This window comes from Aphelocoma coerulescens, chromosome 1 (assembly GCF_041296385.1).
Source record: "Aphelocoma coerulescens isolate FSJ_1873_10779 chromosome 1, UR_Acoe_1.0, whole genome shotgun sequence".
NCBI lineage: Eukaryota > Metazoa > Chordata > Aves > Passeriformes > Corvidae > Aphelocoma > Aphelocoma coerulescens.
Window position 1 is genome coordinate 101907190 of NC_091013.1, and position 15119 is coordinate 101922308.

General features: G+C 39.3%; 1 long non-coding RNA gene across 2 annotated transcripts; it reads left to right on the forward strand.

Annotated features, from left to right (window-relative positions):
* Window positions 1-1222: 1222 nt before the first annotated feature.
* On the forward strand, window positions 1223-11903 carry LOC138113577 (uncharacterized). 2 transcript variants are annotated; one of them, XR_011152265.1, is made up of 3 exons: window positions 1223-1239; window positions 4515-5768; window positions 6965-8769. It is a non-coding gene; the product is annotated as an uncharacterized lncRNA (long non-coding RNA). The 2 variants fall into 2 exon arrangements; XR_011152264.1 differs by lacking the exon at window positions 1223-1239 and adding an exon at window positions 11079-11903 and having other exon boundaries at window positions 3640-5768; window positions 6965-8146.
* Window positions 11904-15119: the final 3216 nt, after the last annotated feature.

Here is a 15119-nt window from a genome sequence, read left to right on the forward strand (position 1 = left end):
AAATCACATCAATTAACAATTTCCCTTAATTTAACATAGGATTTAAACCACACCTGATTATTAATGTCATCCAGGTAGGTTCTCAAAGACCCAGGGCTGTAACAGGGGCATGGAAATCTCCAGGAACCTTCCAGGAAAGGAAATGTCTCCAGAGTCAGTGCATCACTATTTTTGAGGCTATTAGCCCATTTATTCTAGTTCTGTCCTACCTTGGGAGTTGAATTTTCAGTTTCAGGTGTCACCTCCTGTAAGAAGACTTGACTGCATTCTCTGTCTCCATTTTATATTGCACCATTGTACTTTATTGCACAACTTATTGCAAGCCTCCCCTGTTCCTTTTGATCTAGCTGGAGTGGCAAGCTCTTACAGCTGCTGCTACCTGTGGCATCCCTAGTTATGACCCCACTCATGGTTCCATGGCTTGTCCTTCTCGAGAGCTCCCGTGCACAGGTCCCTGTTGAACGGGGGTTGATCCAAGCTGGTACGTGCTGATCTGTGTCCTTTGGTGCCATCCTGCAATTCATTAGTGCTAAACAGAGCTCAGAATCTCAATCTGCAGTTCCTATTTAACACATTACTTTGCATTTTGATGTGATTTTCCATGCATTTAAGGATAAAAGGAGTGGTAGGGGGGAAAGGGACAAAGGTGTTATCTTTCAGCTTATGCTGCACTGAAAACTGCTCAAACTCCTGCCCATTAAACTGTGGCACATGATCAGCGATTACTCTCCCAGGCATAACAAGTGGGAGTTTTCCTATCTAATTTGAGACACATAAAAATGAAGCATCTCATCAAAGGTATATGTTTAAACTCTGTCTGTAGTCAATAGAGATAAAATGAAGATCAATTGCTCCAGAGAGCAATTAATGCTACTACCTTAGATAACTATCGTAGAATGACATAAAAATGATGAATTCTCTCAAAGTACTTCCCTTACTGGAGAGTGAACCTAAGTAACTAGCTTAGGCCAGGTACTTACTTTAGGATGCTAAAATTAAATTACATGAATCCCACTACTGGGTTTAATGAAAATAGAAGTTGGCAAGCAATGCTTTATTTGTAGAATATTGTAGAGGAGCTGAATTGGAAATGAGAACTATTGTATGGAACAGAGGTTTTTCTCTTTTTCAAGCTGTGCCTGCTTTTGCTCCAGGACATCAGTTATTACCCTGCTGCCATGAAGGATTCAGCTGGCTGACCTTGCAAAACACCTTGTTCCATGTCTCTCTTCTCAGAAGGTTAGCATCTCCATTACTCGTTTGATTTTTTGATCAGAATGTGATTATAATATTGGTAATATTTTTTTCTGTAAGTACCTTCAGCTTTGGAACATGACTTGGCAGATCATACTCCTTTTAAAATTGAACTGAAAGAAAAGAAATGGCCACTGACTTGTATGTACTGCAGGTTTAAACTCAGCTCGATAGGTTTTTGTCAAAGGTGAAGTGTTTGTGCCTCTGACTATTAAATCTTTTTCAAGTCAGCATGACTTTTATAACTCATACATTGTAAATGGAAAAAATCATGTTCCTATTTTAGGGAAGTAGACTGTTTGCCAACCCCATTTTGACAAAGATATTAAATTGTTTATGGTTGTTTCATCTCATCTGAGCTTTATGTAATGATAAAATTTTACACATGTGAACAAAGTTCCACTCACCATCTCTACTTAAATATAGGTCTATGAGATGTAAATCAGCGGTCTCGGGATTTGACCTCATCATTTTAAGAGAACTGTGACACTTCCTTGCTTCAATGCATTTGTAGGAAACTTATCTATCTGTTTCCAGGCTTATGGGACTTGGGATTTACTATTTTGTGAGAATAATGTGAGTAGCTCTTTGTGCCAAGTTCGTGAATTCTTACTTTGAGTCATTCACAGCTCTCTGTTTATGTCATTTTTACATTCTCTGTAGTGGCTTTAGCATCCAATATTCCCCAGCATCAGCCTGAAGTAAATACATGCCCCGTTTAAGATATTCACATTTTTCTTTAGTTCTTTCTTCTTGTTGTTATTGTTCTAAGTTACACGTTAATCCCAAGGTTCTAGTAATCAGTTTCTCTGGGTGTTTTCTCCCAGTTGTAATCACCATCTGGTCTCTTATCATGAGCTCAATTACCATGATTGCTAACTGCAATTGCAGGATTAGCTCTTTAACCTTAAATCAGTCACAAATTCCTCTGGATTTTCACCTTCTGCACGTTTAAAACTTCTCTTGGAACTATTTCACTTTTATGAGTATTAACATCCTTCCCAAATTAGCCTCATTTGCCTGAGTTAACTGATAACTACTACCACAATTTTCCTTCTAGCTGTTGTCTTTTTCACTGAGGCTCTCTGGTTGCATGTAGAGAGGGATTAGTGAACTCATAAATTCCTATAATTCACAAAGATATTTGATTGCTTTTTACCAAGTGCAGGCTGAGAGTGTCCTTGTGTTGCTCAGAGAGGCCTTATGACACACAGGGAGAACTGAGAGATGTATTGAAGCCGTGTCCCCACAATCTTGTAGTCTTTTCTCTGACAACTGAACGGGATTGATTTTTCACAGTGCAAGAAGAGGCAGCTCCTAGCTGGTCAGCTTCATTGTTGCATGCATGATAAGCATATTACTTTTACTTCCTTAGATAATGGGGAAGTGGCATGTTGCCCACAGGCAAAAGCCCACAAAAGACCCCAAACCTGCTACCCAAAATCCAAATATGAAATGAAGCATCTGGCTTCAACATCAGGTACACTGCATGCATATATATTTCCTCTCTTTAATGTGCTGAGAGTCCAGTTTCTATCTGTCCTTTCCTTTTTTAATTGGCCTTGTTCTCTTAACCTCCCTTTTTGGCCATCCAGCAACTAATCAGTGCAATTAGCCTGTGCTCACTACACTAATTGCTAATATTGGCCAGCTGATTTCCTCAAAAATACCTGAGGAACCTGCACAAGGAAAAAGTAAAATAAAAATCAAAACCCACAGTGACAATGGCTTAGAAAAAATGGGATCAACCACTGAAAAACAGGACAAGATATTTGTCACTACCTGATTATCCATGTATGTGTGTGCAACATGTAATTCCTTTCTACAATCTAGAAAGGAGCAGTCTAGCTAGCAGGGAACTGAAAGCTTTACCTGTGTTGGGATGGGCTCAAAATCCTGATGAAGGATTTATCATACTTTATCAATTTTAAGTGATATAATAGCACAGAGGTTTCTCCCTCAAAAGTCTTAATTGTAATAGCATATGTTACATTAGCATGTCTCCTTTCTATAAGATAAAATATATGAGATGTATGGTGAAACATCACATGCGTCTGGGAGATAAAATATAAGAGTATAAGAGTATGTTACTTCAGCTTAATCCTCAATGAAACTGAACTCTTACACTTTGAGGACCTTAGGCATGCAAGCAGCAAGCAGGGACAAGATTTACCATTACACTGATGACTGAACATTTTCCATGAAAGTAATAATTAAAGTGTATATAGCCAGCCATACCCTTTCAATACCAATTAGATTGAGTTTAGGTGAAAAAATCCTAAGGGGATTAAGTCAACTAGAGAAGGACTACCCACCAAAAAAAAAAAAAAAAAAAAAAAAAAAAAATCATTCAAATTGTCTAAGGAAAACATAATTGTCAAGCATTTATTTCCTTAATTCATTTGCATTCTGTTCCAGAAATTCTTCAGTAGTATCTATATTTGAAACATTTGTATTGCTTTTTACTTATTTCCTCTACATCTGTTTTGCCCATGGAAGTGACAGTATTTTCTTTGTCAAGCTTGAAGTAAAATATCTTCGCATCTGCTGGGAGAAAAGTTACCTGAAGGTACACCAATCCTTTCAAGAGTAAATGCAAGTTTTCTATTTTCTGTAGCTGATTTATTATCCTTGCTGCTTATAAAATTTTAATATAGACTGAACAAATTCTGCAATAATTCAGAACAAATATCAAACGGTTGCCAAGTTTCTACATCACAATCACTCCTTCAGCTTTGACATCCAGTTGTTACCTTCGGTTTCTCTTCCTTCCTCCCTGCCTCTCAAAGGTAGTAAAGTAGTGTGTCTCAGGAAGAAGCACCCAGGGTCTAGAGCTCCTGGAGAAGGGTCAAGCAGCAGAGCCATCTGGTTTAAGGGCTTGGCACAAAGCATTGAGTAAGGTAATTTAGTGCTTGGTACATTCAATGGCAGAAGTAGTAGCACAAGAAGATGCACAGCTGGCCCTCTTGGTATTTTGTGAGACCAGGGCAAATTTCCTGTCTTGGAGTTCTACTCAATCTGAATGGAAAGTCAATACTCAACTCCTCGAAGGGTGAAATGAATGGGAAATAAATTCTGCAGTGCTGATGCAAGCAAACCAGTCCATATGGTGTGTGCATTGCTGGGTGTTGTATTTATGTAATTAGCTACATTAGTCCCCAAAGTCTCCAAGAAGGGGAATGGAATCATAAAGTCTCCAAAAGGATGTATTGGAACACAAAGAAATAAAGTGGCTGCTTTTTCTCATGTCTCATGCACAGGTTGTTAGTGGTACAGGTCTTTGCTGGGGTTGAGGACAGCTGAGGAAGAAGACAACCAGCTCACAGGGTGAATAGGAAACCATGGCACCATTTCAATCACACACTCTTCGTTAATGCACTCTGCAGAAGGAATGGTAGCAGGTGTGTGTTGCTAAGGCCCTGAGGGTATTGATAAGCCTTAGTGACCCTAAAGAGCCTCACCTGGTGCCTGCATCCACACCTCATATTTAAACCAGCTCTGGGCTCTTGGTCCTTTTTTGAGCTTTGTGGGAGGAATGTTGTTCTTCAGTGTGTCTGTGTTGGTGTAGGTTCCTGATCTGGATCTCAGTCTCTGGATTGACCTCCTGGCTTGACTTTGTCTACTATTAAGGGCCAGCTTGGTAGTTACTAGGCCTGTTCCTAATGCTGCCCTGTGGACTGGTTTCCTGCCTGGCATCAGACCTGCTCTATTGCCAGGAGATTGCCTTATGATTGATACTTTTGGCTGAACTTAGCTGCTGCTGGACCTTTTCTTCCTGGATACCCTTGGAGCTGGACCTTGACCAGTGAGGACTCTCCTCTTCTTGCCGTGGGACACCCTTGGTGGCCTAGCCTGGTTTTGCTCTAACCTGATGTGTGGAGATTCCTGAAAGGCTTCCCAGCAGTCTTACTGAGGGTGAGCCTATGGTGTGGTGCCAGAGGAGCAATGAGAGGCTGAGGAAGGGTATGCTGTTCTTCCTCATAGATTACCTCATCTAGTGAGAACAGCTGGGAGCTCCTATAGGTTTTTCACATATTTGCTTTCAGCAAAAAAATCTGTCTGCTGAGGTCATGAACCGAGCCCTACACCTGTTTGAGGCACAGAAGTGAAGAGCTGGAGCAGATGGAGATGAGCACCTGCTGTTCTAGGAGCTGTTGCCCACATGTCTTCAAGTGCTGCTACAAAAGCCCCACCACCAGGCAAGGCTCATGGGGCTGTTGTGTCCTGTTCTCTGCCACATGTGTGGCTGTATTTGAAAGTGGCGTTTGAACTGCAATGCTTCAGATCCAGCTTGTGAGGGGAGCTGTGCCAAGGTTAAGATAACTCTCTACCTGATTATGAATTAATTGGTACACAGGAGAGCAACTCCCAGCCAATTGGAGGAACAAGATGTACATCAAAATAGGATGAGAGCCTTCTAAAACAGGAGGCGGAGAAAGTGCACTGCATTCAAAATCCATTAGCAGGAGCTTCAGCCAACCTCAAGCAGTCATTTCTAATGCAACTAAAGGAAGGTAAAAGTGCTGAGCTTAATGGTTTTACTGATAGGTCTGTACTTTTTGAAGTAGTATGCTGCATTTACTTAAATGCTCCCATGCATATTTGCAAATATAATGTCTATTGATGATTCTCCAATGTGTTTGAAATAATTTGTGTGTCTGTGTGTCCTAGTTCACTCAGTGAGGGTTGCTTTAACTGCCAGATACTAAAAGCCCTTCAGAATAAGACTTAAGAGGAACTAAAAGGATGCTAAAGGCAAATATTCATAAATTAAGCAAACTTTCTACTTGTCTCAATAGTAGAACTAATGTTACAGTGAGTGCCTGCCCACATACGACTGCAAATACTCTGTGGGCTTGGCTTGGAAGGACATCCTTGTATGGATGGTGTCTGTCACCTCTGCTGATCAGTGGACCTGTCAGAGCTGATTGAACTTGTGGTGTAGGTATTGCTCTGTCTCCTTCGGCCCGCTGAGGTTTCTGTTCCTGTGCTTCAGGAAACAGAGCAGTAAATGAAGCTTTTTGTCTGGGAGGTAGCAGACAGGAATCCCATAAGAAAAGTAAGGGTGAAAAGTGAACACAACTTGTACACGGCATCACATTCTCAACTTCCAGAACGAAGAGCTATAGGATTAGCCCTACAATTGAGGAGGAGGGAGAGGAAAACCATACCCAACTGCTGGCTATTTCTATGTCTGGTTCTAACTGTGCATAGAATTGGAAATTAAGAGCTTACTGAAGGAATATTTTATTTTTTTCTTGTAAAATACTCAGAAACAGAGTGCAATTTTCCTGATTTCTTTTTCTTCCAAGACTTTCGCACAGCTCAGTATTTTTTTTCTTTAAATATGTGGAGCGGAGCTGAGCAGTTTCCTTGACATTCAGTTTTTGAATTGCATTTTCCTTATCAGGAGAAAGCCTTTATATCACCTGCAGACTACAGAAACAAAACCAAATACAGGATTTTTTTGTTTTATTTTTTTGAATATATACTTTTCTGTTGCACATGTCGCTTGAAAAGTTTGTGATCTCATATTCTTAAGAGACATGCTCACCTGTGTCCCTAAGTGGAGAAGTTTCATTAGGGTGGAAAGAGGATAAATTCTAATGGGCTGCAAAATGATTGCTTGAAATCCTTGACTACTTTTAATACTGAGTGTGTAGTATCTACTAGAGTTACTAATCTTATTTCCTTCATTTTACTTTTGTAGGTCTTTCATGAAGATAGAGAGCAGAAGCAGAGTTTTTGTGAGCTGCTGTGCTCTTTTCTTTCACAGGCACATCCATGAGTTAGCTGACTGCATAGTGGCTGCCTAGTCACTCCCAGAGGGTGAAGAAATGAAGCATAGCACATTTTAGAAAGTGTTTGTGTAGGATGGATGGATTTTGATGGCTGCTGCAGGAGTGGAGTATTTGTTGTTGCTGTGGAAATATGTTGCTGAGGTTTATACTTTAGTGTGTCATGTTTTCTACAGGTAAAAGTAGCTTGTATGCTTGGAATAAGAGTTTAGCAAAGCTGGAGAGACAGAAATGCAGATTTGGAGCAAAAAGGCAGAACCTAATGGGTGGTGACATCTGTTAAATAATATTTTTTACTTGTCCTAGGTCAGGATAGTTTGATGATCAGGGCTTCTATGCATGTTTTTTCTAATGAAGAAAACCTGATGAAACATGCAACATCTTTCATGAAGGCAATATGGTCTTCTACTTTGACTCTTAAAATATTAAGTATCTAAATTATCTAAAAGAGCACTTATTGCAGGGCTTTTTTTTTTGTTTTGGTGGTTTGTGTGTTTTTTGTTTTGTTTTGGTTTTTTTTGGTCCATTTCGGTGGATGACTAAATAAAAGATATTACTACTCTTCACCAACCTTACCTCTCAACACTATTATGGCCACGGCAGTACTATAAAACTTATTCCTTTTCTGTCATGCCAGCTTCACATTGGAGGAGGTGCTGTCCCAGAGCCTGTATTAAATCTACAACCAGTGCACAAAGCATTGTCTGAACTACCCAAACCAGTCACAAAAACTGGAATTATGAGCATCCATGATGCTTAATCAAATCTGCTTCAAGGAAAATGTGATAGAAAACTGACGGCAGTTGCAACTTAGCCTTTTTTCAAGGCTGAAAATGTGTTATTAAGAAATGCTTCTGCCCCATATCCTGTGATGGTTAAGGCTAAGTAGTGTGTGGGAGTGAGTGGGCTGGTGAGCTATCAGGTTCCCAGATCTACTGACACAGAAGACCCTCGTTTGTTATGCTGCCATGTGTCCCAATGTCTTTGCCTTGGCTCTCTTGTCTTGTCTGTTTGAATTCCCTTTAACAGAGTTTCTACCATGGTCACTAATGGCTCGTTTGAGAAGAAAACTGTGCCAGGATGGGTTTTGAGATGTAAGTTTTGGTTACTGTTAAATGAAGAAAATAAAAAAACCAACAGAAAACCCCAGTAAATCTGTGCGCATCATCCTTTCCACAAAGAATATAATTTGATCCTTGCCTAGTTAATTAAAGTACTTGTGTGCCAAGGCTGTAGTGAGAAATGTGGAGCAGGGAGGTGCTTTCTGTAAGGCAGAGAGTGGCCTTTAACATAAAACTTGTTATTTTGGTATGAATATTGGAAGCAGCAAGCTTAAAATTTACTTTCAGATGACATTTATGAGCTAAACTCAATCATTTATATTTGTGGAAACCTGACATTGAAGGAACTTGTCTTTAAACTAGAGTGGATACTTGGGAAACTTTTTTACATTAGAATACCTCTATTTATAGGCTAGATTTAGATGGGGAACCTGGCAAGCTGCCCCAACAGTACAAATCACTGGAACTTTTTGGTCTTTTTGTGCCTGTCTTATCACTTTAACATCACATCCACAAGGTATTGACTGTAATAGGAGCCCTGGTTATTTGTAAACATATAGCTAAAATGAAGGGGAAAGGTTTACTTATTTTAGTGAAGAAAAGCATAGAAAGTTACAGTCTGATTTATGAGTAATTATGCATGCAGCCAGATCGTGGTATGAACTAGGGAAAAATCTTTTGTTTGAACTTTCTGGAGCTTCTATTCAAACTTTTAATTAACTTTTTCTCTGTAATTCTCAATATGTTTCTATTGTAATTCTCAATATGTTTTGATAGCAATTAGGGAACAAAAGGTAAGGCTTACCGTGGTTAATTTAACACCTGTAAATTCCTGCAGATGAGCAAGTAAAGAATGCATGGCCTTTTGGGAGGGAGATAGGAAAATGTAAGGCTTGGGTTATAAAAGCAGTAGTTCAAATGCTATTTAAATTGATTCATCAGTTAGTTGTATTTTTCACCTGTGCAATAATAAACAGATTAGTCCTAATCCTTTTATGCAGATAAATATAAAATACAAAACATTTCAAAGTTTATTAAATCAGTTTTTAAAAAGTGAGAATGACCTGTGGCCCAAATGTCAGGCCAGGATTATTTTTGCACCTTTTCCATGTTCTTTACCTCATGCTTTGTTTGGGGGATGAGGTGATTCTTTAAAGTCTTTTTTTGTCTCTCTGAAATATTTATGGCCTTAAAAGAGCCACATATAGGAGACCAGTTCAATAAGAAACTGCAACTGATGGATAATCTTAAATTTATGTATAGTATCAATGTCTTATTGAATACTCACTGTCCTATTCTGCACAGTGTGGGGCATGAATGTCAAGTTAGTCAACCAAAATTGAATCACGTACATGCTTGTGCAGAAGTCAGCCTTTGTGCTGTGCAGGCTGAAATTTTAGATAATTTCATTTTAAATCTATAAAATCTCCAGAGAAGAAAAACTTAACTACTGGTATGTGCAGGATGCTTTTGCCATGAAGTATGGAAAGACTTCATAAGGATTAACTCTTGGCTCGGAAATGGTTAAGTAATGCAAAACCCCAGAAAGTTAAATGACTCAGATTTCTGCACTGCAAGAATTTCTCGAGACTTTATTTGCTGCATGTGTAAGGTGAAGAAGCTGAGCATCAAGAGATGAAAGAGTAAAATGAAGCAGTTGGGAGCAGAGTTCAGGACTTCTGTTTGTTCATTTTGTTCATTTTGTTTTCAAACTAAATGGCACTTTTCCTTGTGAAAGATGGTGGGTCACTAATTCATGCTCCTGCTGTCTCAGATCAAAAAGACAGTGGCTGCTGTTGTTCTGAGTTGAGAACTCCAGCAGTCTTTGGTGGTGAATTGCAGTGGGATCATATTTTTATAATCCTGATTTTGGGAAAAGAGAAACACAGACCCAGCACCAAAACAACTGAAATGCTAGAACAGAGAGCATTCTTGAGTGGCCTAAGGATTTCTGATGTGCAACTGCCTCCCAAATGTAAATATTTTGGTTCTGGGGATGGGAATGCAGCTGTGCTGCCTTGAGATGAAACCCCTAGTCCCAGTGACTCCTTAACTGCAAAGAAGGTTTCCTATGCCTTTATTGTAGCATGGTTTTTAAAAGGAATTTAAATGTGAGTAGTTACATTTATTTGGATGATAACTGGTGCCTTCTGAAGGCTGACATTTACTGCCTTTTCTGTTTTTTTTCTTCTATCTTCCTGTTATTCACATGTGTACTTTGAAAAGAGATGGTAGATCAATTGACTTCTGAAATCGGGTTATATTGCCTTAAAACATGTTTAAAGTACCCTCTTGGTATTCCTTCTTAAAAGTAACTTCCATCTAATAATACTCTAACTTCCTGGCTTTAACTCTGTCTTCAGCTGATTTGCTTTGACTCTCCTGTAAGCTCTCAGTGTATGCTAGGCTGGGGTTTTGCTGCAGGCATATTTATGGGGATATAGATGGCAGAAGCACACTCCCCTGCACACATCAGTAAGATCAGCTGTGAGCCTTCTCCAGCTGGCATGTGTATCATCATGGCACTGGCATGGTGCTCACGTTGGCAGGGTCTGCCAGCCTGATCCTAGGGCTGCGTAAATGCAGCTATTGAACTAGAGCCGGCACACCAGTCATGGGGAGGACAGGAGTTCAGCTCCTCTCATGCTCCTTTGGAGCCACTGATAATGCTGAGGAAAGGCAAATAAACTCAATTCTGAGCAGTGTTTTCAAAATAGATGTTCTTTCACATTTAAGTGTTAAAAAATCATGTGGTTAGAGGTGCTTTTGTAGAGTGCCAAAAAGCACTTGAGTTTTTTTTATAAAAAGCGTCTCCTAAGTCTTTGTGCATTCTGAATGACATTTTAAAAAGTCAAGCACAAAATGGCATTCATCAAAATGCTTTTTGGTTAACAAAAATGAAGTTTTATTCCTTATTACTTTCATCACTCCTATAGCTAATATATATATTTTTTTTTTCAAACAGGCAAGCTGTTTACAGAATTCCTTCTCTGAAAAAAAGAACATGGTGTTACTGAAGGCAGTGTGGGGTGGAAAATTTTCTATTGACACAGCCATTATTCTTCAAGATTATTCTGACACTTTTACTGCTTGTTAAATGTGGGAAGGGTAGGAGAAAACAGAGAGCTCAGGGTGTGCACTTGTGTATGCATGCACAAGGGTATGTGTGACTAAAGTTAGCTTTTTATGAGTCTCCAGAATTTCAGCTCTTATTTTGAACAAAGGTTTGGGAAGGTCCATAATTCTCCTGAATTGCTCATCTAAATCATTCACCTAACCTCTTTTAATTAACAACAAGAGGGCTCCACAGTGTCTAAATCAGAAGACTAAGTCTTGTTTCTGCCAATTATTTTGCATGTGATTTGAGAAGGCAGTGTATTTTAATTTTTATCTTGCTGTAATACCACCTTGATTCTCTGGAAGCATGCTGACTAATCTTGGTAAGGGAAAAATAGTTGATGCCAGGTGAGGGCAGGAACAACTGGTACAAGAATGCTCTGCCAGAAACACCAAAATAATTCTGATTAAGTTGAGAAAAGCTTCTTTTAATACATTTTTCCCCATTAAAAGGAAAGAAACCATACAATTCTTATGTAAATGGTGTATGCTGTAGAACTTGTCCTTTCTGTGCTTTAACTTCTGTTCATGGTGATATTTTTTTTTCAAAGTCAAATTGAATTGTTTTTACAAAAGACAAACCTGTGCTGTTCTATTCCGTACACTCTGTATGTTTAAACATCCTCTGTGGCTCATTACCCTCTAGGTTTAACAGGTCTGGAATTGATTGTGATTGCTCAGAAAAAACTGCCTTTTCCCTGTCCCATCACCTGCAGCAGCAGGAGCTGCTGCTCCAAGGCAGTGAAGGGATCTTTGTGGGGAAGGTCATGCAGGGGATGTAGCTCTGGCACTGTTAGTGCCAGATAAAGCAACTGATAAAGAGATTCCCACCCAGACAGACAACACTGTCCTGTTAGACTTGTTAACTGTGCTGTGTGTGAGAGCAATGCCTTTCTCATTTCAATTGAAATGCAAAAGTTTGGCTTAATTGTGTGTTAAAATAAAAAATTGCTAATTCAGCTTCTGAGCACTTGATTGGGCAGACCGGGAGAAATTCTTCCCATCTTAACTTTGAGCTCGACATTTTTTAAAGCCAAAATTGATATCACCCACACTGGCAGGTCTGTCCCCAAAGAGTCCAGAGATGCTTGCCTGTCCTGCTTGGCCAAGGTGGGGGTGCCTGGCCATGACTGCCTGGCTGCCACTGCAGCATGTGTGCTGGCAGCCCCTGGCCTTGGGGCTGGCCCCCCTTGCTGCCTGAGGGGGTAATTAGTGCTATGATCTCGGGTTGCCAAGGGCATAGATCCCTGGTTATTGGGTCTCCCACCCCAATGGCTGGGAAATAACACAGTTCACATCCCATTCCTCATAGTGGGTGTGAAGCTGTTCATGTGCCTTGCTGAGTGCTATATGTGATGAAACACTGATTGCTGCAAACAAGCACAATTAAATCTAATTTTTCATTGTTTTGCTTGGGTGATGTTTTGACAGGCCAAATGCAGCTCATGTTGCTTCTAATTCTTTGAATGGTTTGATCTCGCTTGTGCCCTAGGTCACTGTAGTAAATATTCTTTCCTGAACCACAAGAATTTAACATTTGCAGCTATTTTATTTCAGAGGGTCCTAAACCCCATTTTCAATACTAAGGCATCTGCCACTTTCTGCTTTTGCATCTACAATATATAGCCTTAGTGCAAATTACTCAGCAGTCCCAATGTGCTCATACTCATTAATTAGCGCCATAAAAACCTTGAGATTTATTTAGTAAGTCTGGATATGCAGAATATTTTACTTTCATTTAAAATGGTATTGTGTCAAGGCCTTTCTGAAATTAAATCTGTCTACGACTTAGTAGCTATGGGCTTTAGACCTGTGTTTAAAATAACTTTGTCAAGGCATATTGGAGTTTTTATTGCTGTATTAAACCACTTTTTATTGTGTCGTAAAACGCAAAGGCAGTATTTACACTTCCAAATATTTTAAAGATGTAGCCAGGCTTTAAGAAAAAATGGCATATTGGCATCACTCACTTCAGTGAGTTCCTGCTTCATGTGAATGCTGCTGTTTCACCCTCTTGTTATTGTGTGGATGTGTTTGCTGGAGTGTATGCTTTGTGTCTTGGTTAATGTGTTTTCTGTGGGTACAGAACCTCTCAGATAGGCAGCCCTTAATTGAAGGCTTGTAGATGTTTCTGCAGCAGAGACACTGCTGGCCTACTTGCTAAGCCGGGGAATTAGAAATTGAGAGAGCAAGAGTCTACTCACAGGGTAGCCACTGTGCCGTTCTTGCCTGATCTTGAATATTCTTGAGCAGATCACTTAACTCCTCTAAGTTACTGTGCAATTTTTTGGTGAAAACGGGTACTGAGTAGCTTGAAATAACTAACCTTTGGAAAAAACATTTGGATAACTGCAGCTGGAAGCTTCTGGCAACATGTGCTATTATTTTTATGTACGCTGCTTTTCACTGTGATTCAAATGTCATTTGCATCAAAGAAGATATTTCTGACCATTGCTTTTTCCATTAGGTGTTGCTCATTGAGAATAATCCTCAGCATGTTCCCTAGCAGTGCGTAGAAATCCTTCGTATGCTAAGAGTAATGTGACTGTTTTGCTTGAGTGCCTGTGAATTGCTTTGGCAGAAGTACAACTTCATATTTTTAAAATATTTATTCCACATTGTCCTATTCATGTACCTTAGCACTGTTCTTCAGGGACTTGTTCTGAAGAATGGGTACTACACTGATGGGTAGTAGTCAAAATTCTGTGCTAGTGCAATCTCTTGCATCAGCCAAGGCTGCTGACAAGCATAATATTTCTACAACAGGCATTTGACCTTTAAAATTTGGTCTTGGATCACTTAGCTGCTTCACAATCATCCCAAAATTGCTATGACACTTTAATAGGGATGAGCCTGATGTTTAGGCTTTGTGGTGAAGCCTGTTTGGGACCAGGATGCAAGGTGTATGTTGTCTAGAACTAAATATTGGAATCCAGGCTTCTCTCTAGTTTATCGACCATTTTGCTATGCATTTTTCTCAGACCTTTGTGGGTAGGGAGATAGCAAAAAAATATCAGTGTAGTGATGTTTTTAGCAGGCTTGTCATCTAGATTGATTGTTGGACCCAAGATCAGTCAGGAATTTTTAGCTTTTTGGGTTTGTTTTGTTGGAAAGCCAACTTGGGTTTTGAAACATAAAAAATAATAATTCTTCCAAACCTATCTGAGATCATAAAATCATTTCTTTTGGAGCTGAAACCAAGTAATCATTTTCTTACTTTTATATTCTGTTAATTTTTTTGTTCGTACCTCAAGTTGAAAAAAAAGTGGAATTTACAACACTCTTTTCACATAACAGTAAACACAAAGTATTTTAATGCTGTCAGATTTCCACTTTATCCATGTAAAATACATTCCTTTGAAATGTTTTGGCTTTTAACAAAATGATGTTTTTATGATAGAACTGTTTCCTCAGTTTTTTGCTCATTCTAGGGGTAGCCTTGTGGGATTCTCGTTGAAAGAGTGACTGATTTGAACACAGGTTATCCTAAACACCATATTTCAGCTCAGTAGTTCTCTTTGTGTTCTCAGTCTAAAAAAGTCTGTCATAAGGGGGAGTATTTCCTAAACAAGAAAAAAAAAATTCCCAAAGCCAACCACCAAATGTCTACCTTGCCTCTCAAGTTTCTAAAACAGAAATAAAGCGCTCTTCTAAATTAGAATCCTGAAGGAGAGCCAGTTTCAAAGGCTTCCTTTGGAGATTACTGGATTACTGACAGACTGAAGACATCACATCTGGAGGTAAACCTTGAAGAAATTCAAGACCATATGTTTGACAAGTGCTTTTAGTGTAAATGACCAAAGTAAGTATCTGACTAAAAATGGTGGAAATTAAAAAAATTCAAACCATGAGAAGAAGACACTTGTGCAAAGAGCGTACTAATACCTGT